At 45.7% G+C, this 22,916-nt stretch overlaps 1 long non-coding RNA gene across 1 annotated transcript; it reads left to right on the plus strand.

Annotated features, from left to right (window-relative positions):
* The first annotated feature begins 265 nt into the window (after window positions 1-265).
* LOC144772818 (uncharacterized) lies at window positions 266-22,607 on the plus strand. Its single transcript, XR_013599855.1, has 3 exons — window positions 266-548; window positions 17,654-17,775; window positions 18,045-22,607. It is a non-coding gene; the product is annotated as an uncharacterized LOC144772818 (long non-coding RNA).
* The last annotated feature ends 309 nt before the right edge of the window (window positions 22,608-22,916 follow it).

The following is a 22,916-nucleotide window of genomic DNA, read 5'->3' on the forward strand; positions in this document are numbered from 1 at the left end:
CAGCACAGTGCTCGGGTCAGGAGTCGGGCCGGACATAATATTGAGAGTTTAACAGTTTAGTTAACATGCCGCTGCAGCAGCATGTTAACTCTCTGAAGTGATAGCGCCGTGTTCTATTTAGATGGTGTTTGCATCACCGTTGTCCTCTTTCAAATTGCCTGACTGAAGCAGCTGTAGCTGCGCGCTCAGTGGCAGAACTGTTAATACTAATAGACGTCACAGGAGGGGCCCAATGGCTACTCCTGAGACAGGTACGAGCGTGCGCACTCTGCGCAGGTTGGATATTAAGTTGGCTGCTGGACTGGGAGGCAATTATGGCAGCGCTGATCACGCTGCACCCGGGCCCAGCAGGAGAACACCAGCCCTCGGGATCATCTTTAGCCATGCACGTTCTGTTGCATTTTTGCTGGGCAGGGGCCGGGGCCGTGGTATCTGCAGACTTACACGTGCCACTAGCTGCCAGCTCTACAGGTAGCATGGTGGTAGCATGGTGTGGCAGCACCCGTTGGGTCATGACTTCACGGACACAATGCACTGCTGGTATTAAGGTGATTTAAGTAGGCGCATCTTAATTTTCTAAGCTGTTTCACAATATATTTTTAATAGCTTGTTGAACTGAAAATGTAAAGTGCTATATCGTGTGCTAAGGCTCTGTGTTAAATGAGATGCAAATGTTAGGTTGAACGATGACTAGTCCTCGGTCGTAGCGAACATTTTCTGTGTAGAAAACGCACGCATTCTGACTGCACCAGCTTCTTTCACCTCCTGCCTCCGGTAAAGCTTTATATTTTCCAGTCTGAGCTTTTTCCTCGGGACACTGGTCCCCTTTTCCGGCCTGTTAGACTTTGGAAGATTCCCTAAGGTTGCCTTCGGAACCATAGTAAATATCTATTTGTTAATTAAACTTTTACTTGATTGTATACGCGGCTCGACCTCTAGAATATAACTATGGATGGCTGTACTTTGTCAAAGGAGAACGATTACAATCAATTAGGAGCCAATACATTGTTAATGACTGCAAGTAGTGTTCGCAGTGTTTGCAAGTATTTTAGTTTTAAAAGCACCTGCCGCCCCCTTACTTTCCTCCATACATGTTCATACAACAATAAAAATGTCACGCTAACTCTGTGATTAATGTTCTTCCTGGAATGTGATCATTTTGTCTATTGGAAGTTTTGACTGATTATAAAGTAGAGCAAATGGTAAATATGCCTGTTCCATGCAGATCAGGAGTGCATATAATGTAAATAGATCAGTGCTTTGTTACAAAGATCCTTTTTAGGTCTCGCAGACCTACGTTGCTTTGCATATATGTTTTAAGATCTTAAGAGTTTCTCGTTGCTCAAATGGATGTAATTGTATGTTTCCCTTGTCTTCATTGCTTGATTTTGCCTGTGAGAAAGTGTCACTCATAGTCGTTTAAATGTCACTCATAATTCCACTGAAATTATGACAATGTCACACATAGCAATCTGAAACCTTGGCAGGTATGCGGAGAGTTCCTGATTCAGTTTGGAGGCGGCGGTTTCTGGGAGTGGGCAGAGGGGCTACGCCCTTCCAGTTAATTAATGCGCTATATGGATGGTAATTATAAAAGCAATTACCATCCTATTTTAAATTATATCAAAAGCGTCGATGGACATCAGACTAAGTCGTCACAGTGTGACGTCTTGGAAAGGGAAGGGTTGCAGCATCTGTAAAATGACCTGACGTCAGAGCGGTCATGTGCTCTAAACAGCTGTAATTGAGAGGCGACTTCAGGAGTTGCAGCTGGGCCTCATTGAAAGGATGCACTGGGCACTGTTCTGATGAGACACCGACTCCTGGCAACATGACTACTAGTAACTGGTAAGTACTTTTAGTCCACCTTGGGTGTCGGAAAGTCTGCTCAACTTTCCCTCCCTAAACCCCTTCCTTACCCCCACTGCCCTTGGCCTGTCACTCTCTCCTTTAACCTCTATTTCCTCTTGAGTAGCAGCAGTGGGAACGATTCATTCAACTAGTTTAAATTAAGTGCTTTAACTGAAGTGTCATTGAACACGTCTCCTGTGCTGTAACCCCAAAGCCTGGCAGAGAGTGTGCCTTCTGCCTGAAAGAAATGCAAATGTGGCCTACTAGTTAATCTGCAAATGTAATGGGAAACATCTGCAAATGTAAAGGATGCTTGGGAGTTAGTAAGCGTACTGGCTTTAATTGATCAAAGGTTTGTGATGGCAAAGACATTCTTTTTGAGTGGTAGTGCAAAGAGTTAACAAGTGAGCTGTGCAGTGAGTGAATTTAATTGGCATGGTGTTGAAGGGATAGTAATGTAAAAACAAGCATTTGCAATGCAATAGGTCTCGACGTTGGGACCTTATACGGTTTTAGTAATACAGTATATTGTGCGGCCTGGAACTTTCAGGGTGCCGAGCCGCTGATAAGCAAGTGGTGTCCTGCGATTTTGGGCAAATCACTTAAAATAAAAGCAGTGATCTCGGAGGGGTGGTGGGGGCGGGATGAAGGGGTAGGGAGAGACGGCACAGGGTGAGCAGGAACCAAGACGTGATGGTGAAAATAAAAGCGGTGAGGAGGGTGGGGAGAGATGGCACGCAATATGACTGGAACAGCACTTGAGCTTATAAATGACTCCATCTGTCAACATTTAAAAAAACAGCAACGAAACGGCATCAAACATGCTGTGAAGGGCATACGGTCAGAGCTGCAGACTCGGGAGTTCAAGTCTCTGCATCAGCTCAACATCCTGTGATTTTGGGTAAAATCGTAAATCACTTAAAATACAAGCAGCCATCTTGGAGAGGTGGTGGGGGCAGGGTGAAGGGGTAGGGAGAGATGGCACAGGCTGGGCAGGCTGCCACGAGCAGGAAACAAGATGCAATGTTGAAAATGAAAGCAGTGTCCTGTGATTTTGGGCAAATCACTTTAAATTCAAGCAGCGATCTGGGAGGGGTGGTGGGGACGGGGTATAAGAAGAGATGGCACAGGGTGAGCAGGCTCTGCCATAAGCAGGAAACAAGACGCTATGGTGAAAATAAAAATGGGCACGTTGATAGAAGGTGCACAGCCTCTAAAGTAAAACAATAATTAAACCAGAGATGCAAATACTGACCGAAAAATGAAGCACAGTGTCCGTGAAGTGTGCGCTGTTTTGATGCACAAGGTGAGGCAAACAAGAAACAAAATTGTGCGCACAATGGAACTTAGATAACTTGTGACTCGGCTCCGCCATAATTTCATTTTACAACTTTCAGTCCAGTCAGCATTCCTCGGTGTGTGTGTGGGGTGGGGGTAGGCAGCGCTGAGCGCTAGGAAATTGGAAGTTCTCGGGTATTAAATAGCCAAGTATGCAAATCTTTCATCAAGCCTGAGAAAATGTGAGGAGAGGTAGGCAAACACAACCAAGGGAGCCCGAGAGCGGGGGAGGAGAGCGAGCAGGCCAGCAAACAGCAGTGGAAGTGCGGCCACTGGGAATCCGGTCCATGCTGTGTGAAGAGCTGTTCATAGTTCCTGAGCAGAAAGTGAAACAAGCGTTCACGTGTGAAAAGAAAAAAAAGTTCCAAACCAGAAAGTAAAACAAGAAGTGAGTAAACGTGGAAAGTAAAAAAAAAAGAGACACGGCCTGCAAAAGCAAAGAGCCAAAAAAAAGTCTACACGGGTCACGGAAGAGCAGAGAGAAAGGCAGAAAGTGTGACAAAGAGTCACTGGGCAACAATCTGAGTTAGCCAAAAGGACGAGTAGTACTTGGATGAAAGATCAGCAAAAAACAGTCACGGTTAAGGGACGATGAAAGCTTAAACGAAGGTAGGAATATACGTTCATGAAGAAAGTCAGATTCCTTCAAAGAAAGTTAAAGGATGTACGGAGAGAGAGGGACAGAGAGGAGGAAATGTGGGAGGGAACACGGCCTGGAGGAAGCTGGCTGGGGAGGGGGAGGAGAAATCTGAGTGAACAGATGGCCGTGAAGCAGGGGGCGGGGCGGGGCAGGACTGTCGAGTCATGGTCTGCGGCCGTGAAAAAGTGATGTGATTAATTAGGGGAGGAGAACTTTGCAGAGGCCGGCCGAGCGCACGCTGGGAAAGCCTGTGGGAGGGCAGCTGATGCCTTTGATGTGGGGAGGGAAAAGCGCGTGCTTGTGTGGTCACGTGGTCACGTGACTGACTCTGACTCACATGCACTGTGAAGAAACAGGAACAGATGGCCATGAAAGTGTATGGGCCAAATGCGCGTGCCGCGCGTGCCTGTACGTGCACTTGAAGAAAACGCCACGGAGAAAAGCGGTGGTTTGACTATCCGATGGAGCACATGAATTCTCCCCCATTTCCCATTGCTTCGCAATGGAAAAGGACGAGACCTAAAAATGCGTACAGTCTCAGTATTCTTAAAATATGTATTTTTATCTTAACCTTTTAAGCATTTTGTACCAGAATATCTTCTGATGTGTGTACTGCAAGTTTAAAAAAGTGAATTACAAAATCTCAGTGCTTTCTGTCACAGACTAACCTCGTGGCACTCGAAATACCCAAGTAGCTATTCTCCACTGCACTACGATGTCACTCTGTGGCTCTCTGGTTACACAGAGACCTCTGCAGTGTATTAACTAATAGACTTTCATAATGTACTACAGTGCATTTGCCACTATCATTTAAAAAAAAAACAATTTCATTTAAGTTGCAAGTTATTTTATCTGTAGCTACCTGAGGGTAAAGCTTTCATAATACTTTGACTTTTTTAGCCACACCATTTGTACAACTGATATTCTGAACTCACATATTTAAAAGTGCACGCATATGTGATAATGAAGAAAATTGAGTTTTGGAAAAATAAAATATTTGGCTATGATCACACCATTTAAGTGGGGTAGCCATGATTTATCAATATTTTCTGGTTTCGCTTTGTAGAAATCGGCCACTAAATGAGTATCTATTTGTCATTCATTATGTTAAGGCTTTGTTTTCAACCTCTTTTTGCAGTTTTTATATACCGCAAACTCGACCCGAAGTAATAGAGCGCTTTATGAGCACCAGTTACATTACACAAGGTCCCCCTTATTTTTCATAGACAGATGTGAAATTAACTGATATGCCCAGAAATGCAGACAATTCAAGTAAGAATTAAACCTGGTTCCCCAGTTCCTAAATAGGCAGCTCTGGCCGTAACATCACATCCTGGGTGCAAAAAGGGTGGCAGGCTGAAGCCAGTATTGGTACTTTGGGCCTGATTCAGACAGGGCCTCCACACTGTATGGGGCTTTGGAGCTCGACTGTGGAACTGTAAGGCTCATCGAAGGTTCACAATTAAGCGTCTCTTATAGTTTTGTGGAGATTGTAAATTTAAAAAATCTGTGAAGGCCCAGAGTTTTTTTAATACATGTTGCTGCTACACTCGGGCCTTTCCTAAACTCTCACCAAGTCGCATATGCACCAAGGTGCAACGCCTGTGCATTTCATAAAGAAATTGCCTGGACTTCAGCCATGAAAATTCAGGAGTCACAGCCTCACAGGTATTCCTCCTGTCCTATTTCCCATTGCCTTTCACCCTTAATCTCTGCCATGGTAAACCTCCTCCTCCCATCTGCCAAACCACTTGCCGTGTTAAAAATCGCTCCTGGACTGAAGTGATTTGGGAGGCAGTGCTCCGTAAAGCATTTCACACTAAAGCTGAAAATCCCTGCAATGGCACATTTTTTCTAGTTCTGATACTTGTGCTTGTGTTTTAGGTGGTGTCATGTAACACTTAATGATTTCATTCCAAGGGCATGCTTGTGTAACACTACAGACACATTGGCTTCATTTTGAATTAGGTGTCACCAGAACTCCCGGTGTCCCTTGCTTTTCTAGTAGGGTAATTTAGTGGGTTAACGTGTCAGTAGAACACTGCATTAAACCTACGGGCTATGGTCTGACTACCTTCAGGACAGACTTAGACCTTCATCCTCCCATGAGTGATAAAATGAGTGTACTGTGTGTGTAAAGGTAACAAATGTTGCAGTCCAATTGCATTTGGAATAAAGAGCTACATGTCACACAATGGTCTATGAGAGTGGACTCCTCCTCCATGGTGATCCATGTGCAGCAAATGTGAGGTTTGCACCCAAAGCTTCATGCTTTCTGCCTTCTTTACAGCTATGAAACCAACCACTACATGTGGCAAAGTCAGGACCAGGACACTAGACAAGACCTGTGTACATGGCAGTCAACAGCACTACACTGTTTCATATAGTTTAGTTAAATAAATGGATGAGGTGGTGCTGACGCAAACCTCTACTGTGCAGTCTCATCCAAACATGACCAAAACTGGAAAGGCACATTTTAAAGTCAAGCCCACAACAATGGTTTCAATGCTTAGATGTTTAAGTTGTTGCATCAGTTTTGTACACTTTTATATTTCTAGTCTGGATGTGTGACTCCTGCTGTGGTCTTTTGAATGATTAACTAAATGAGTCCACAATATGGATATCTTCTCTTATTCCACCCCTCCCCCCCCATGGCATGGGATTTGCCAGGTAGAATATCATATCACCATCATCACCAGGCAGGCAATACGTTAATCCAAAAAATTTCTTCTTGAATGCTGATAGTTTGTGACCTGTTTAGTTGGTTGGTTGTTAAATAAAAAAATCTGAGAAATTGTATCTCGAAGTCTGTTATGAAGCGCTCTGGTTATACTGAATAAGCAGCTACCTATGTTATTATATGATATCTCTTTACTAATGTAATACCTGCACTTCCACAATTGCTTTATTAACCTTCTTGCTTTCTCAAATGTGCTTGAAAATGCACCATTTGCCCACTCTTTTTTCAAACTTTTCTACCCCCCGGATCATTCTTAGGTTGTCGGACACGCTCACTGCCACGGTGCATTACAAAACAAACTTTACGCTTCACCACTTTCAAATGTCACCAGCCGCCACTGTGGAGGGGGGCCCCTCTAACGTACCTTGCAGGGGGGCCCCCTCAAGTTTCGTTACGCCACTGACAGCATTCTGGAGTAGTGAAATGCCAAATTAAGTGTATTAAAAGTAGTCGAATGCCTGCAGCTTCCCTACAGCTAGATTTAATAACAACTTGATTTAAGATCTAATGACGTGAACAATATCTGCGTTCCAGAGGTGCCAAAAGCTCTTGAATTTTAGCAAGGGATCTTTAATGGAGCCATACATACTGGTCTCTCTTGTTAAAAAGGCCTGCTTAGTCCCCCTGAACTGGGTCCATTACTATATCTATTTACTTCTTGTATTGAGAGTGCCTGTCTACTCTGCATGAACGAATTAGTGGGATCGCGGAGTGTGTGTGTCTTGTGCTTTCCTGTTTGTAGATAAGAGTCCATCTTCGAACTCTTATATGGGTGGCTGACAAAATGGAGACTGTGGTATGAGCCTGCCAGATTCATTTTTGATTGAGGGAAGGCCTGGAACATTCCACACCCACTCCTTCAGGTTTTTATTGGGCAAAATACAATTAGCAAACCACCTCACACAGGTAAAACCACTGAGCAATATATTGCCCGTTAATAACCATTGATTCATCACCGTGCTCCTATACTGTTAGTAGTGTTTTGTGATGTATTCCACACTGCATTACTGCAGTCCATTTAAGAAAGGGGACTGAAAGATAAGTCAAGATGGAGAAGGGAGGAAGAAGAAAATACTAATAACATTGTATTCTTAACTCTAAACAACACTCAATCAATGAAATTCCACTACTCCGGGGAGTCAGGTCGTTCATCGATCCAGTAGACCTTCAGATTTCAATTCTTTTCTGGCCATTCCTCCATTTTTGGAAATTTGGGAATTGCCGTTTTGATATCTGGCGAGACAGAGAAGCTCTGCCAGACTGTAGAGCATAGCGCGCTCACCAGGAGCACTGCAGCACATTTTAAAACTCCCGTTTTTGTCTGTTTATTTGGGAATGATTTGGCACTTTATACCCTGCTTTTAAATACTGCATTTCTCACTGACCGCATACCTGCACTTAAAATTGGTGAAACACCGCGTTTGGAGCGGATCCCTCTCCCCACTCTGAATTACACCACACTGCCAGAACGGCGGACATCTTGGGTGAGGGCTAAGGATTGGGGCGGTCTAGTCGTCAGAAGGACGCTAGACCGGTACTTAAGGCAGGCAAAATAGGCGGCCGAATACTTGGGAATTGCCGTTTTGATATCTGGCGAGACAGAGAAGCTCTGCCAGACTGTAGAGCATAGCGCGCTCACCAGGAGCACTGCAGCACATTTTAAAACTCCCGTTTTTGTCTGTTTATTTGGGAATGATTTGGCACTTTATACCCTGCTTTTAAATACTGCATTTCTCACTGACCGCATACCTGCACTTAAAATTGGTGAAACACCGCGTTTGGAGCAGGTCCCTCTCCCCACTCTGAATTACACCACACTGCCAGAACGGCGGACATCTTGGGTGAGGGCTAAGGATTGGGGCGGTCTAGTCGTCAGAAGGACGCTAGACCGGTACTTAAGGCAGGCAAAATAGGCGGCCGAATACTTGGGAATTGCCGTTTTGATATCTGGCGAGACAGAGAAGCTCTGCCAGACTGTAGAGCATAGCGCGCTCACCAGGAGCACTGCAGCACATTTAAAAAACTCCCGTTTTTGTCTGTTTATTTGGGAATGATTTGGCACTTTATACCCTGCTTTTAAATACTGCATTTCTCACTGACCGCATACCTGCACTTAAAATTGGTGAAACACCGCGTTTGGAGCGGATCCCTCTCCCCACTCTGAATTACACCACACTGCCAGAACGGCGGACATCTTGGGTGAGGGCTAAGGATTGGGGCGGTCTAGTCGTCAGAAGGACGCTAGACCGGTACTTAAGGCAGCCATGCTGACGCGCAGCGGGCACGCGCGGCGGGCTCGCCGGAGCGTCGCCGGAGTCACGCCAGAGTCCAGCTCGTCTACGCCCGTCCGCGCACGGACGGGCCCGGGGGCGGGGACTTCTGGCCAACGGCGTATTTACTCCTCGGAAGAGTTGCGTAACTTGGATATAGGTGAGGCACGCGTGGATTGTGCAACCTTACTGAAACTCAGAAAGTACGCGATTTCTGCCCCCCTTAATGTGATCCCCTTAGGGCGGCACTCCTCATTGAAAATAGCTAGCTTAAATACCCGCTCGCTCCACTATCACCATGTAGAAATCTATAACTTGTTGCAGGACAATGACATAGACATACTGACTCTATCAGAGACTTGGTTGGGCGATAACTCGATGCCGGACATCATCGCCGCCCTCCCAAGCGGCTATGATGCGATATGGCATAATCGCCCAGGAAATGCACGGGGGGAGGGGTAGCGTTTCTTTTTAAAAAGACTCTGTCAGTGGAAAGTCTGCTGTCAGAGACAGTCGATTTAGCTGATCTGCTTGGGGTGAAAGTCACTGTGAATAATTCATGCTGGGTGGTGCTAGCTGTCTATCGCCCACCCAATGCAACCCCATTGTTCCATGATTTATTTGGTCCCATTATGTCGGACTTATGTACCCGTTATACCAAAATTGTAGTAACAGGAGATTTTAATCTACATTGGGATGAGTCCCACTGGGACCTGCCTATGCGCCAATTGGACACCTTGATGTCAGCCCTAAGTTTTAAACAACTTGTGGAGGCTCCCACACACAATAAAGGTCATGTTCTTGACCTTGTGTGGACCACCGATCCAAATGTGGCCCTTAAAGACGTTGCCCCTTGTATATGGTTTGATCATTATTTAATATCTTGTGAGGTACGCATTAACGGCCCTAGAAATAACCTACCACTGGAAGTGAGGAGTATCCGTAATTGGGCAGAGGTTGATTTGCTAACCCTGACCAAGGTACTCCTGCCAAGGGATCGGACCTCGAGTCCCGACTATAGCTTGGACCGGGACTATGCGGATCTAACGCAGAGCCTAACCCTAGCTATTGATCAGATAGCACCTAGGAGAACAAAGCTATTAAAAGGACCTGGTAAAGGGGCTCCATGGTTTACGCCATCACTGAGGGACCATAAAAGGAAGCTTAGAGCGATAGAAAGACGATGGAGGAGAACTAAACAGGCCTCAGCTAGAAACCTCTATTGAACCTCTCTCAATCTATACAAAAAGTCTATTGCTCTAGCAAAAGCTGAATACTATGAGGCTCGCCTAAGCAAGGCAGCCAATGTCCAGAAGGAGACCTTTAAGATCTTGTCGGAATTGAGTAAAAAACCCGATAACTCCCAGTCTCCTTTAAATTGCAATGCCTTTCATGGATATTTCTTGGAGAAAGTGAGAACTATTATCCAAGAGATAAAAAGTGGCATGGCAAATGGGATGGCCACGCCGATAGCCCCTCATAAACCGTCTGACTGTACCATCGCACTGTTTCCAGAGATTGATACACTGAGCTTGGAGCAGCTGATGGGTCGAATTAAATCCGGATCTCCAGCAGATCCGTGTCCACCAAGAGTCTTCCAGCTAGCCCGCCCTTTGCTGGAGGAACGCATCATCTTCCTCCTTAATGGATCTTTGGAGACAGGGCACATACCAGCTGAGCTCAGGAAGCACGCGTAAGACCCCTGCTAAAGAAACCAGGCGCAGACCCCGCTGTGCTAAAGAACTATAGGCCTATCTCTCAGTTGCCATTCCTCTCAAAAATACTGGAACAACATGTATTAAAATCCCTGTCCATGTACCTGGAGTCTTACCACCTACTTCATGAACGACAAGCAGGGTTTCGAGCCCATCACAGCACCGAGTTGGTGATGCTCTCGGTGCTGGATGAATTGAGAGGTCTGGCTGACGGTAAGAAACCGAGCGCCCTGATTTTGTTAGACCTTTCAGCGGCGTTCGATACCGTCAGCCATGCGTTGCTTCTGGAGAGGCTGAGGAACTTTGGTATCAAAGGCCGGGCCTTCAGATGGTTGCAATCCTTCCTTTCGGGAAGGACCCAAAGGATACAACTTGGGGATGAAATCTCTGAGGTGGGGACGTTAGAATGTGGGGTACCTCAGGGCTCGGCCCTGTCCCCACTTCTATTTAATCTCTACCTGCAACCTCTGATTGCTTCTTTGGCGAGCATGGGCTGCACAGTATTCAACTATGCGGACGACACTCAGCTGTTGCTGAGTGTCGATAACACAAGTGCCGCACAACTCCAAACCCAGAACATCTTGAGGTACACGGTCCAATGGATGACGGGAAATCTTTTGAAAATCAACCCAGACAAGACCGAGGTATTGGTGATTCCATCTGCCACCTCCCCATGGGGAGACCTTTATTGGCCCGCGGAGTGAGGCCCCGCTCCAAAACCTAGCCTGAACGTAAAGAGTCTGGGGATCAAATTGGACTGTGATTTATCGATGGTCAGTCAGATCTCCTCGGTGGTGGGAAATTGCACCAACATCATCCGGCAGCTACGTAAGCTAGCCCCCGTTCTCTCCCAATCCATGATGCGCTCAATCGTAGCAGCCACCGTGATCTCGAGTATAGATTACGGAAATGCCCTCTATCTTGGCCTGCCAAAAATTTTGATATACAGGCTACAGGTTGTTATGAACGATGCTGCACGTCTTATTTTTAGACTACCAAGACGATCGAAAGCATCTCCCCTGCTACAGAGCCTGCACTGGCTCCCTATTAAAGAGCGAGCAGAATTTAAGAATCTGTGTATAGCTCATAAGGCAATCTATGGCCTGGCACCTGCCTACATCAAGGATCGCCTGGCGGTGTACAGCCCATTGAGATCTCTAAGATCTTCGGATTCTCAACTACTGGTCTGTCCCCGGTACAAACTGGTAACTAAGGGTGGGAGAGCCTTCTCTGTGCTAGTCCCGCAGCTGTGGAATGAACTACCCGAGCCGCTGCGCAGGGAAGAGAATCTCCTACGCTTTAGACGGGTGTTAAAAACATTGCTGTTTAGAAGATCCGTGAGCGCAATATAGACTAATGGTTGCTTTTCTGTCTTTGCTAAGTTGTTGTTCTTGTGATTTCCGAGCGCCTAGAGACCTGTAGGTGATTGGGCGCGCTACAAATCAAAAATAACAATAACAATAACAATAACAATTTTTTGTTTCACTGTGCCTTTTTTCGATCAAGTAGAGCCCGCACCTTCAGTTTAGCAGGGTATCACAGGGAAGCCTCATTTTCAGCTGCCAGTAGTGTTTTTTTAGGTCGAAGCCCACCAGACAACATAGCTATCTGGTTGCAAAGACATATTGGAGACATTCTGAAAGATGACTTAGGAATGCATTCCACCCATTGCTTACCATTGGCTATACCTTTTGTCACTCAGAGTAGTTTTCTTTTTATTTGCTGGCTTTGGCTGCTTTTGCCCGTCCAACTTGTGTGTGTCCCTCCCGAGGAGCATCGTATTTTTACAAGCCTCTCTAATTGGGGCATTGTATTTTTCAACTAGTGCTTGCTTGTAAGGAAGTATTTTTTTCTTATCTGTGAAGAACTCCACGAGAGAGCCTGTGTTTTATCTCTCTCCCTTGTACGCTTCTCTCAAACCCAAGTCAGTCTCTTGAGCTTCTGTGTAACTCCTGTGCTCCAAGTTGCTGTGTGCTTCTGTACAACCCCTTGTGGCACCTGTGTTCTCTTTCACCCCTGTGGTTTTCTGGCCCGTCTCACTGATCTCTGTATCACTCTTTCGTCCACGTGTTTTCCCCTACCCTCCTTTTGTTTCAACCCATTCTCGACAAATTTCCCCCAGAAAACTATGTTTAAGAAAGAAAACATTTTTTTTTTGTGCTACCTTTTATAGGCTGAGCCTGCGCGCTCTCACTTCCAAGACTTTTCTGTTTAATAATGGGATTCGGACCTGCCCATTGTGTACTATTCATTGTTGCCACTGTTCTTTGCTGCCTTCTAATTGGGCAGCACTTAGCAAGCGTCACTTCCTCTCTTTCTGTAGCGCATGGCCCAAGCACAGATTAATTTAGTTTGATTAGTGTCCCTCTGGTCTCCAATTACTGCTCACAGTGTGAATCAGGTACTATTTTGCCTCCTCATGTTAATTTCTCACTTTCACCCTCCCTCGTGTTGCCTTGCCCCTGCCAGCAATAGCAAAAAAAGCATTGGCAAAGCCAATAGGTATCACTTATTCAAGAGCTATTGGCTTTGCCCATATGCTTTAGCAATGTTCCAGACCACAGTGGCTTCTGTTCAGCATGCTTAAAAGTTAGTAGGGTAAAGGAGAGCGGCGAGGAGTGGAGTGTCATAAAGTGGAGTAGAGTGGAGTGTTATGAAGTGGCTCAGAATGGCATACAGTAGAGTTGAGTACCGTGGAGAGGGGTGCCGCGGTGCGTCCATTGGGGCGTAGGGGCGTAGCCCCACCAGCCCATGGACCCGCGGCTGCAAGTATAATTAATTGTCACTGTATAGTATTTTTAAAATACATCACATTATTTATCTGCAGGGAATCCGGGCAGCTCCCGACTGAAACGGGAGTGCGCTGCGCAGGGGGCTGAGCTGGGCCGGGCGGCGGGGCTGGTCTGAGTGTGTGAGTGACAGTCGAGCTGGTGACGAGTCGAGTCCACGAGACACTGCAGGCATACCTATTGCGCAAGTACTGCCCGGGGCTGAAACTAGCCCGAGCATGCGCATGAAAGTTCCCCCATTAGTAGAATAGTGACAGGGGGGTGCTAGGGAGCCCCGGCGTTAACAAGGGCGACAGGGCGAGCAGTTAGTGTGCCCCCCAAGCCAATCCTGGTGCTGCATGCAGCGCAAGGATTGGCTGGTCACCGCGCAGCAGGGCAGGGCAATCCATTATTGGATGCCGCGCGTGGGTGGCTCAGCCGCACTGCACAATGGCCAATCACTGTGTCTGACTTCATGTAGTCATGCAGTGATTGGCCATTTGCGGCGTGCGGCGCTGCTGACGACGTAGGATCCGGTTCTGGGCTGGGCCCTGGGACTCGCCTCGTGGTGGTCTGGAGTGAGTGGTCGTGTGCGCATCACTTGCCAGCAGCCCTCTACTGTCTGCTCTTACACAGTGCTTTGCGGCCTGCTCATCGTTACTGTACAAGTACTAGTAGTCGACTCGACTACTCTTCTTTTAGTGAGTATCTTGTTTTTTAGGAGGTTAAAAAAATAAATGTCATGACTCGTCGTCATTAGAGGGCGGGGCCCGGCGGGGTGCTTTTCCTGTTTGCAGGCCTTTAGACGACTCTTTCGGTTTCACTTCTTTGGCATCAGGACGCTCCGATTCTTCATTTTGACGGTATGAGAGAGAGAGTCTCTCGACTCTCTCATACCGTCAAAATGAAGAATGAGAGAGCTTTCCAGATGAGCGAAGATTGGGGTCGGCGGAGGTATGTATACAGCTGCCTCAGTGCCAGTATCGAAGCGGCCCGCGGGTCGTTTTCAAAACGACCCGCTTCGATACTGGCATGAAGCCCACCGATGTTTTCGCTGAGGCTGGATTGTATGTCCACCGATGAGACTTGCTTGGCTTGGAAAAACTTTGTGTTCATGGATTTTCCACGGAGATCCCCCGGCCCGGCCGGATCTTAGTAAAGTGGTCGCTCAGAGACTGTAGGCATTAGAGATGTTTAATCCCATACGTACCTCATTGCCTTCTGAGTCCCTAACCTGAAAAGTCAGGGGATCTGTGCTGGGTGGTCCCATAGAAGGCAATGGAGACCGATGTTCTAAAAATGTAAGGTGGGTTTGACCGTTTGTGGAGCGCTGCTTGTCATCCGCGAGGGTATCCAGGCGCTGAAAATACCTCATATCATGTGTGACATCTTCAGCAATACTGGGTTCTGAGGGCTGTAGTTTCCGATATGTGCTCAATTATCACAACAAGTAAATGCAGCTGGCTGAAAGAAGCCAGGGCTCTCTAAATGTATCTCAGGTGGCATAAGGTTGCTTGGCAGCTATGTTTTTTCTACAGAATTAATAGGTCTGGAGGGCAGGTGGCCCAATTCGGACTAGTGGGAGGGTGAACTTTTTCCACTGGATGACACCCTCTACTGAGGGTGAATTTTATTTTATTGATTTTTGTAAAGCACTTATGTGACCAATGGAAATTCAGAACACATAAGAATCAGAAAGTGATGGTGGGGGCTCTTGGGATGTTTGCGGAAGGCCCTGTGGTTAATATCCAGATGGGATTGTGAGTGATGGAAGAGACCTTTCCTGAAATTGTTTCAGCTTTGACGGTGCTAGTGAGCGATGGCGTTGGGAAGCTAACCGGAGATGTCTGGTTGGCCAGTGCGGCATAAAAAGTTTAGAGAGGTGGGTTGGGAAATGGGAATGAGAAATCCAGTCTTGAGTTTGTACTAGGAGTGTCTGATGGAGGTGATGGAATTGTAAGAACAAGCTCTCAAACGAATTGACCTGAATGGAAAAGTAGAATTCATAATTAAAAAATAACTCAGGTTTGTGACGTATCTCGGGTGGGGTGCAGCCAGGCTGGGGACCTAGAGAGTTGCAGTGATAGCGGTCAGACACTCAGGGGCTTCTTTGTATATGCAGTAAGTTCCGTCCTACTAACTTCGGTCGCAATCTAACTACTGTATGTATCGACAACAACATCGGTGTGCTGTAATGTAATTTGTCTTGTAGTTCTGTAAAGCAAGTATTTTTTAAATTAACTTAAGATGTCTTGACTCTTTACTAGGTTCCGTGATACATGTTTTTTCTGCTAGCTGACAACCTGTATTTACAGTGCACGTTTAACTGTTGTGGCCATATATCAGGGCCTTTTCAATGTCCTATCCTGCTGCACTTGGCGAGCACCCTAGGGCCCGCGTCTAAATATACGGTCGGTAGATTTGATTAAAAAGGTGGACAGGAGCAAAAGCCACGCGGAGCCAGGACTCGAACATATGAGCAGTTCCCACTCGTGTAAATTTAGTGCAGGTCGGATTGATGCAGGCTGCCATGGGCTGGGCACGCGCAAATGAAATATGTAATAAATCAGGTGGAGTAGGCAGGTGGGGAGAGGGCCGCCGCCGGAGCCAGGGATCGAAGAAATGCCAGCAGTCACCGAGCCATCATGTTGTCTTGATATTTCTATTGCACATGGCATCCATACGACCATACCCACTATCGAACCTTTCATTGCATCCGGTGCATCATCCTCCCAAGTCGCCAAGTGGACAAGGTGGGTACACCATCCCGAAACATACTTTTGCAGCAGTCGAACTCAAGGCAGACAGACAGTGATGAAAAACAGCTTTAACTTTAAAGGTGTCTGTGTAAGCATTGAACCGAACACTCAAGGTTCGAGGGGTCCACCCTTGATATGGTGGCAGTAGTGAATTGCAGAGATGGGTGCATCAACGTTAGAGATTCCCTGACTTGAGGTGTGGTTCACTTACAGTGGGGCTAACTGACAACCCACTGAAATTATGTGACTGTGCAGCCACAGCAATTTTAGCATATTTATAGATTTGCTCCATTTGCCTCATAATCCATCATCTGTTACATAATCGGCAGAGTTTGACCAAAAAATATTTGTTTCTAGCTAAAACAGTTCCAAAGTTACTAAAAACGCATCTCACGTGATTCCTCGCAGTGGTAGGACTTTTGCGCGGTCACCTTTCTGATGCTTATTGCTATATTTGGGTATTGAACAGTACTACTGAGGTGCACCCAATTCCCAGACAGTGTTAAGAAGTGTAAAAAGTACAAAAAAACGAAGTAAATCTATTAAAAATTGTGCAGCAAACCCGCAAAACTATCCTTTTCTTCTGCATAATTTACTCAACCCTGCCGCATAATTTGCCCTCTCCTGCCAAATAATTCCAGTGCCCCTGCCTATGGCTCATCTCAGTCAGAGGTGGCACAGTGGGTGAAAAGCGATGGCCTGGAATGCATCTGAGTGGGTTGCCTGTAGCTGATATTCATTCATGCATTCTTTCTACCACTTTGTTAATTGTTCTCTTTTACACCTTTTAAACTGCACAAACTCCATCTAACACCGAAACAATCTCTTAACTCGGTCTACGAGCCCGCTGGAAGCCTGCCCCAGCAGCATACATAAATTATTTGCTTCCATTTAACTCTTGTGACAGACTGCTGAGCAATGTTAAATAAATGCTTGGACTTAGGGGTTCACTTGCCTCTTTCATCTGCCTGTATCTTGCCCCCAGCATGTGCTTTTCATAACTGTGCCATTGAATGCCTTGCCTGGTTTCATCTGATTTCTGGTTTTCACGTTCCTGACAATGTTGGGCCACATTAACCCGGCATGGATTTTAAGCTTTATTCTAATGTTTATTTAGGCAATAATGGTGATGTTACGAAACTGGTGCTCGTGTAAAGCGCTCTGATGCCCGATGTCTCGGGTCTACTTCGCTATATAAAACAAAAAATAGAAACATCAGTTGTTGGCCTATGGCAGTCTGCCAGACTATGTTTGTGGTCCCAGTAGTGAAATAGCAGCAGGCGGCAGCGCAGAAGCTTAATGTGCCTGCTGCAAAGGACATATACCTGATGCAGATCACAAAATGCATATAATGTAAATAGGCCAGTGAGTCACTGCTTTTGTCAGAGAGATCCTTTTGTTACTTGCAGTTCCTAAGTAAAAATCCTAACATACAACAGCGAGCTATTAACTGTCATGTAAGAGCTGCATGCAAAGTGCAAGGAAAAAATTGGAGCGTTATGTTTTTTCCCCACAGTCTTTGTTTCATTACCCTACTGTCTCAAAAATAAATTATTATCTTTTCATTTTCAGCACCTGACAACCTGAAACATTACCGCATTTTGGGGCAATTTTTCAGCAAACAACAAGAGGACCCCAACCTCCTTTGCTGCTCTTTCACCCCGGCTACAACCCAGCAAACACCAGTGTTAAAGGTAAGGAAACTGATGCTATATATATTTTTACATGGGAGTTAGGGCTATGTATGTGGTCACTCTCCAGGCCCTCAAGCAGTGTCTCAGTGCCTCTAGCAACCACTATGGCACAGAGAGGCAGGAGGCAGTACGGCTGTATTTTAGCAGTCATTTTGTGGAAAGGGGAGCTGTTGGAGATGTATTACGATAATGCACAAGATATATGTATTTATACTGAAATTTGATATTATTGCACTGTACCTTATACGGTGTACTTTGATTATTGACAGGTTTCTTTAATATATATATTGGTAAGGCCAGCAACACACCATCATGAATACAGTACAAGAGCTGATTGCAAGGTCATTCCAGGCACGGCCACTTGAACAAAAACTACAGATAAAGCAATTAGGACCTCATCAGCCTGAAATAAACCTACAGCAAACTACACAGGACAGAGGAAAAATGTCAAAACGTACATTCTCAAATGCCTGGTACACAAAAGCTGATTGGCTTACAGGGTGCCCTATAAAAAATTCTCTGTTCTGCTTCCCCTGCTTGCTGTTTGGTGGTGACTTTTCTTGGACACGTCAAGGAATGGTGGACTTAAAGCATATATCTGAAAAAATAAAGAAGCATGCACTCACAAGAAATCATCTGGAAAACCTGACAAGACTGGGAATGTTGGGGGAAGACGCACCAATTGAGCAGCAGATAAATGATGCATATCGCAAATCCATTCAAAAACACAATGAAGCTGTTGATAAGAACAGACAAAATCTATCCAAGATCATTGATTGCATTTGTTTCTGTGGTGCTTTCGAACTGGCATTGCGAGGCCATGACGAATCAGAAACTTCCTCAAAACTGGGATCTTCCTAGGCCTAGTGGATTTAATGTCAACCATAGACAAGGATTTGGAAACACATTTAGCACGTGCTACAGTCTTTAAGGGCACCTCTAATACAATACAAAATGAACTCCTTGACTGTATGCTCGAAATTATAAGAAGCCATATTATGCAAGAGTTGCGAAACACAGACTTTGTGGCTATTCAGGCTGATGAAACCACTGATGTGCCCACTAAAACACAGTCCGTGTTAGTGTTTCGGTACCTTGACAGTGACAGAAACGTTGTGGAGAGGTTCTATGGTTTCACACATTTAAGAGACTCTAGTGCAGCAACCATCACTGAAGCTATACTGTGTCAACTGAACTTAATTTTCCCGGACCTGCCTCAAAAACAAAAACTTATCGCACAAAGCTATGATGGTGCGTCCGTAATGAGTGGAAGCCTTGGTGGAGTACAGAAACGAATTTGAGATGTGTACCCTAATGCTCATTTTGTGCACTGTTACGCCCACCAACTCAATCTTATTATGCAACAGGCGGTATCAAAGATCAGAGAGACACGAGTTTTCTTTCAGGATATCGGAGGCATAGCAGCATTCTTCACACGTTCCCCCAAAAGAACAGAAGCCCTTCATGAGATTGTGGACAAAAGCGTACCAAGGGGATCCTCAACTCGTTGGAACGTTCACATTCGTACAGTCAACTTAATCATTGAAAATAGGGAGGGCCTTGAGAAATGTTTTGTCGCCATAGGATCCAGACAAGACTTTGATCACACAAGTCAGAATGAAGCCCATGGCTGTATTAGAACACTACAAGACAAAGAGTTTCAGTTCTTGCTGTTTTTATTTCATGAAATAATGCGTGATGTTGATGCGTTATACGATCAGTTTCAACGAAAAGACATAGATACTGTCTCTGTGAAAGGCGCTACATCTACATTTGTACAAAAGATAAAGAAAGTGAGAGATGGGGTTGACGATTTAGAGAGCAAACTGCCGGAGCATTCTACTTTTGCAAACCGCAGGCAAAACATCACCTCTCTGGTTCAAATTGGAAAGGAGATATGTGACATTGTAATTGTGCAGGCACAAGAACGTTTTTCATTCACAAAACATTTGGTGAGTGCCACTTTATTACAAAGTAAAGAGTTTGCACAATATGATAATCCTTCCCTGAGCATGCTCTGAATCAGGCTGTGGAAGCATATCCTATGCTCAAAAAAGAGCAGCTGAGAACGGAGTTAACTGTACTCTACGGAATGCTTGTGTACCGGAAGGCCACAAGCGCCTTGACTTTGCTGAGTTTAATTCATAAACTGCATATGGAAAACTCACTTACAGAGACAGTGACTTTACTAAAAATTGTGATTACGACTCCAATGACAACAGTAGAAGCTGAACGATGTTTTTCAGCCTTTAAGCGCATAAAGACATTCCTCAGGAACACCATGCTAGAGGAAAGACTCAATGCTTTGGCGATGCTCTCTGTAGAGAGCAAGCTAGTCCAAAAAATACCGGACTTCAACATGAAAGTAATTGACAAGTTTGCTACACTGAAAGACAGACGTGCTGATTTCATTTACAAAAAGTGAATGCTGCTACTTGTTTGTTGAAAAAAAAATACTGCTTGAGGTACTCAGAAATGCATTGTTATCTCTGTTTATAAAAGTTTTGTAGTATTTGTTCTATTTGGAGACTACACAGATTTTACTGATCAAATGGCATATTAAGTACATTTTGTTTCACCTTTCACACTATCATCTGTGTGGAAAGACATGCGTGATAGTCGCATGCGTTCTAATGGTAAAGGTAAGGCGTGGTTCCCAATGCTTTGTGAAGGCTGTTTCCCAACTGTTGTGCAACTTCTTCTACTCTTAGAGCTGAGATTTCCATGAAAGTCTTATAGTCTGATTTCAGCACCTGCGCATAATAGGACGGAATGTATGAAGCTCTGTGGTTATACTGAATAAGCAGCTACCTACGTTATGCCATCTATTAATGTAATAACTGCACTTTCACAATTGCTTTATTAACCATCCTGCTTTCTCAAATTTGCTTGAAAATACAAGATTTTTCTTCTTTTTTTTCAAAATTTTCAGTGGCCTAGAGTATAGTGACATAGAGTGCAGTAGTGTAGAGTGCAGTGGAGTGGTGTAGAGTTTAGTGGTACAGAGTAGAAGGCAGTGGTGTAGAGTGCATTAGTTTTGAGTAAAGTGGTGTAGAGTGCATTGGCGTAGTGTGCAGTGACGTGGAGTAGCATGGAGCAGTGGCATAGATTAGAGTGGTGCAGAGTGAATTTCAGCGGCGTTGGGTGCAATGGTGTAGAGTTCAGTCGCCTAGAATGCAGTCAAGCAGAGTAGAGTGTCAGAGTACTGGGTCTTAGGGTGCAGGCTCGTAGAGTGTTGCAGAGTAAAGTGGTGTTTAGAGCAGTGACATAGAGTACAGTGGTGCAGAGTGAAATAGAGTGGAGTAGAATGCAGTGATGTAGAGTGCAGTGGTGTAGAGTGACGTAGCATGCAGTGGCATAGAGTAGAATGTTGTAGAGTATAGTGGTAGGTATACAGTGCAGTGGTGCAAAGTAGTTGACTTAAGTGTAGTGGCGTAGGGTGCATTGGTTTTGAGTAAAGTGGCATAGCTTAGACTGCAGTGGCATAGAGTGACGTAGAGTGGCGTAGAGTACAGCAGTGGCATATAGTGCAGTGGCATAGAGTAGATTGTTTGAGAGTAGAGTGAAGTGATGCAGGGTAGAATATAGTGGCACAGAGTAGAGCGCAGTGGCATAGAGTACAATGGTGTAGAGGTTCACAGCATCGATTGCAGTGGCATAGAGTGAGGTGGCATAGAGTGCAGTGGTGTAAAGTAGATTGTTTCAGAGTAGAGTGAAGTGGTGTAGAATGGAGTGGTGCTGGGTAGAATGTAGTGGTATAGAGTGGAGTGGCCTAGACTGGTGTGGTGTAGAGTGCAGTATCATAGGGTGCTTTCAGGGATGGAGTGGCCATAGTGGGCCCCGGGCAATCCTCCGGTGCGCCGCACGGGTAGGGGCCGGTTTTGGGCCCCTGGGAACCGTTTTTGTTATAGGGTTGTTTTTGCAAAATCGGCCCTGTAACAAAATCGTCCAAAAACCGGCCCTGCCAAAGAGCTCGGCGGCACCCACAACCCCCCGGGAGGGGGGGGGAGTGCCCAGCACTTTGCCAGGGCCGGTTTTGGTTCCCAGTCCGGCCCTGGGTGCTTGGGTACACAGTAGATTAGATTGGCAAGGAGTGCACTGGCGTAGAGTACAGTAGAATGGCGCAGTGTAGAGTGCTGTGACGTGGAGTAGAGTTTAGTGGTGTACAGTGCAGTGGTGCAGAGTAGATTGATATAGGGTGTAGTGTCGTAGACTGTTGGTTTTGAGTACATTGGTTTAGAGAGAATTGGTGTAGAGTGCACTGGGGGCATAGAATGCAGTAATGTGCAGTGATGTAGACTGCAATGTCACAGAGTGAACTAGAGTGGCGTAGCCCACAGTGGTAGAGTAGATTTTTTCAGAGTACAGGGAAGTAGTGTAGAGTGCGGTGGTATAGAGTGTCATACAGTGCAGTGGTGCAGAGTAGATTAGAGTGGCTTAGAGTTGATTGGTGTAGAGTGCAGTGGTGTGGAGTTCAGTGGCATAGAGTTCAGTGGCATAGAGTTCAGTGGCCTAGAGTGGCATAAAGTAGAGTGGCAGAGCGAGCAGTGTTGCAGAGTACACTTTTGTAGAGTGCAGTCCTGTATAGTAGAGTGGACTGGAGGCCATTGACCTGGAGTGCAGTGGTGCAGAGTGCAGTGACGTAAAGTTCAGTGGCGCAGAGTAGAGTGGCATAGAGAGCAGTGGCATGGAGTACAGTGGTGCATAGTAGAATAAAGTGGTGTAGAGTGTAATGACGCAGAATACACTAGAGTGGCGTACAGTGCAGTAGCATAGAGTATAGTGGTGTAGAGTGATTTGGTGCAGAGTAGATTGGCGTAGAGTGTATTGGCCCTGAGTAAAATGGTGTAGAGTGCAGTGGCATAGAGTGCAGCGTTGCAGAGTAGAGTGGTGTAGAATGGAGTAGTGTAGAGTGCAGTGGCTAAGTTTGTAGTGATGCATAGTAGTGTGGGGTAGAGTGCATTGGCATATCGTAGAGTGGAGAGGTGTAGAGTAGAGAGATGCAGAAAAAAGTGTAGTGGCACAGTGTGGAGTGGAGTGGCATAGTGTGGGGTGGTGCACAGTAGAGTGGGGTTAAGTGAAGTATGCATGGTGTGGTAGCGTACAGCCATTGCAGACAACACATCTTCAATTGAGATACA

The sequence above is a fragment of the Lissotriton helveticus genome, chromosome 1_1 (assembly GCF_964261635.1).
Source record: "Lissotriton helveticus chromosome 1_1, aLisHel1.1, whole genome shotgun sequence".
Lineage (NCBI taxonomy): Eukaryota > Metazoa > Chordata > Amphibia > Caudata > Salamandridae > Lissotriton > Lissotriton helveticus.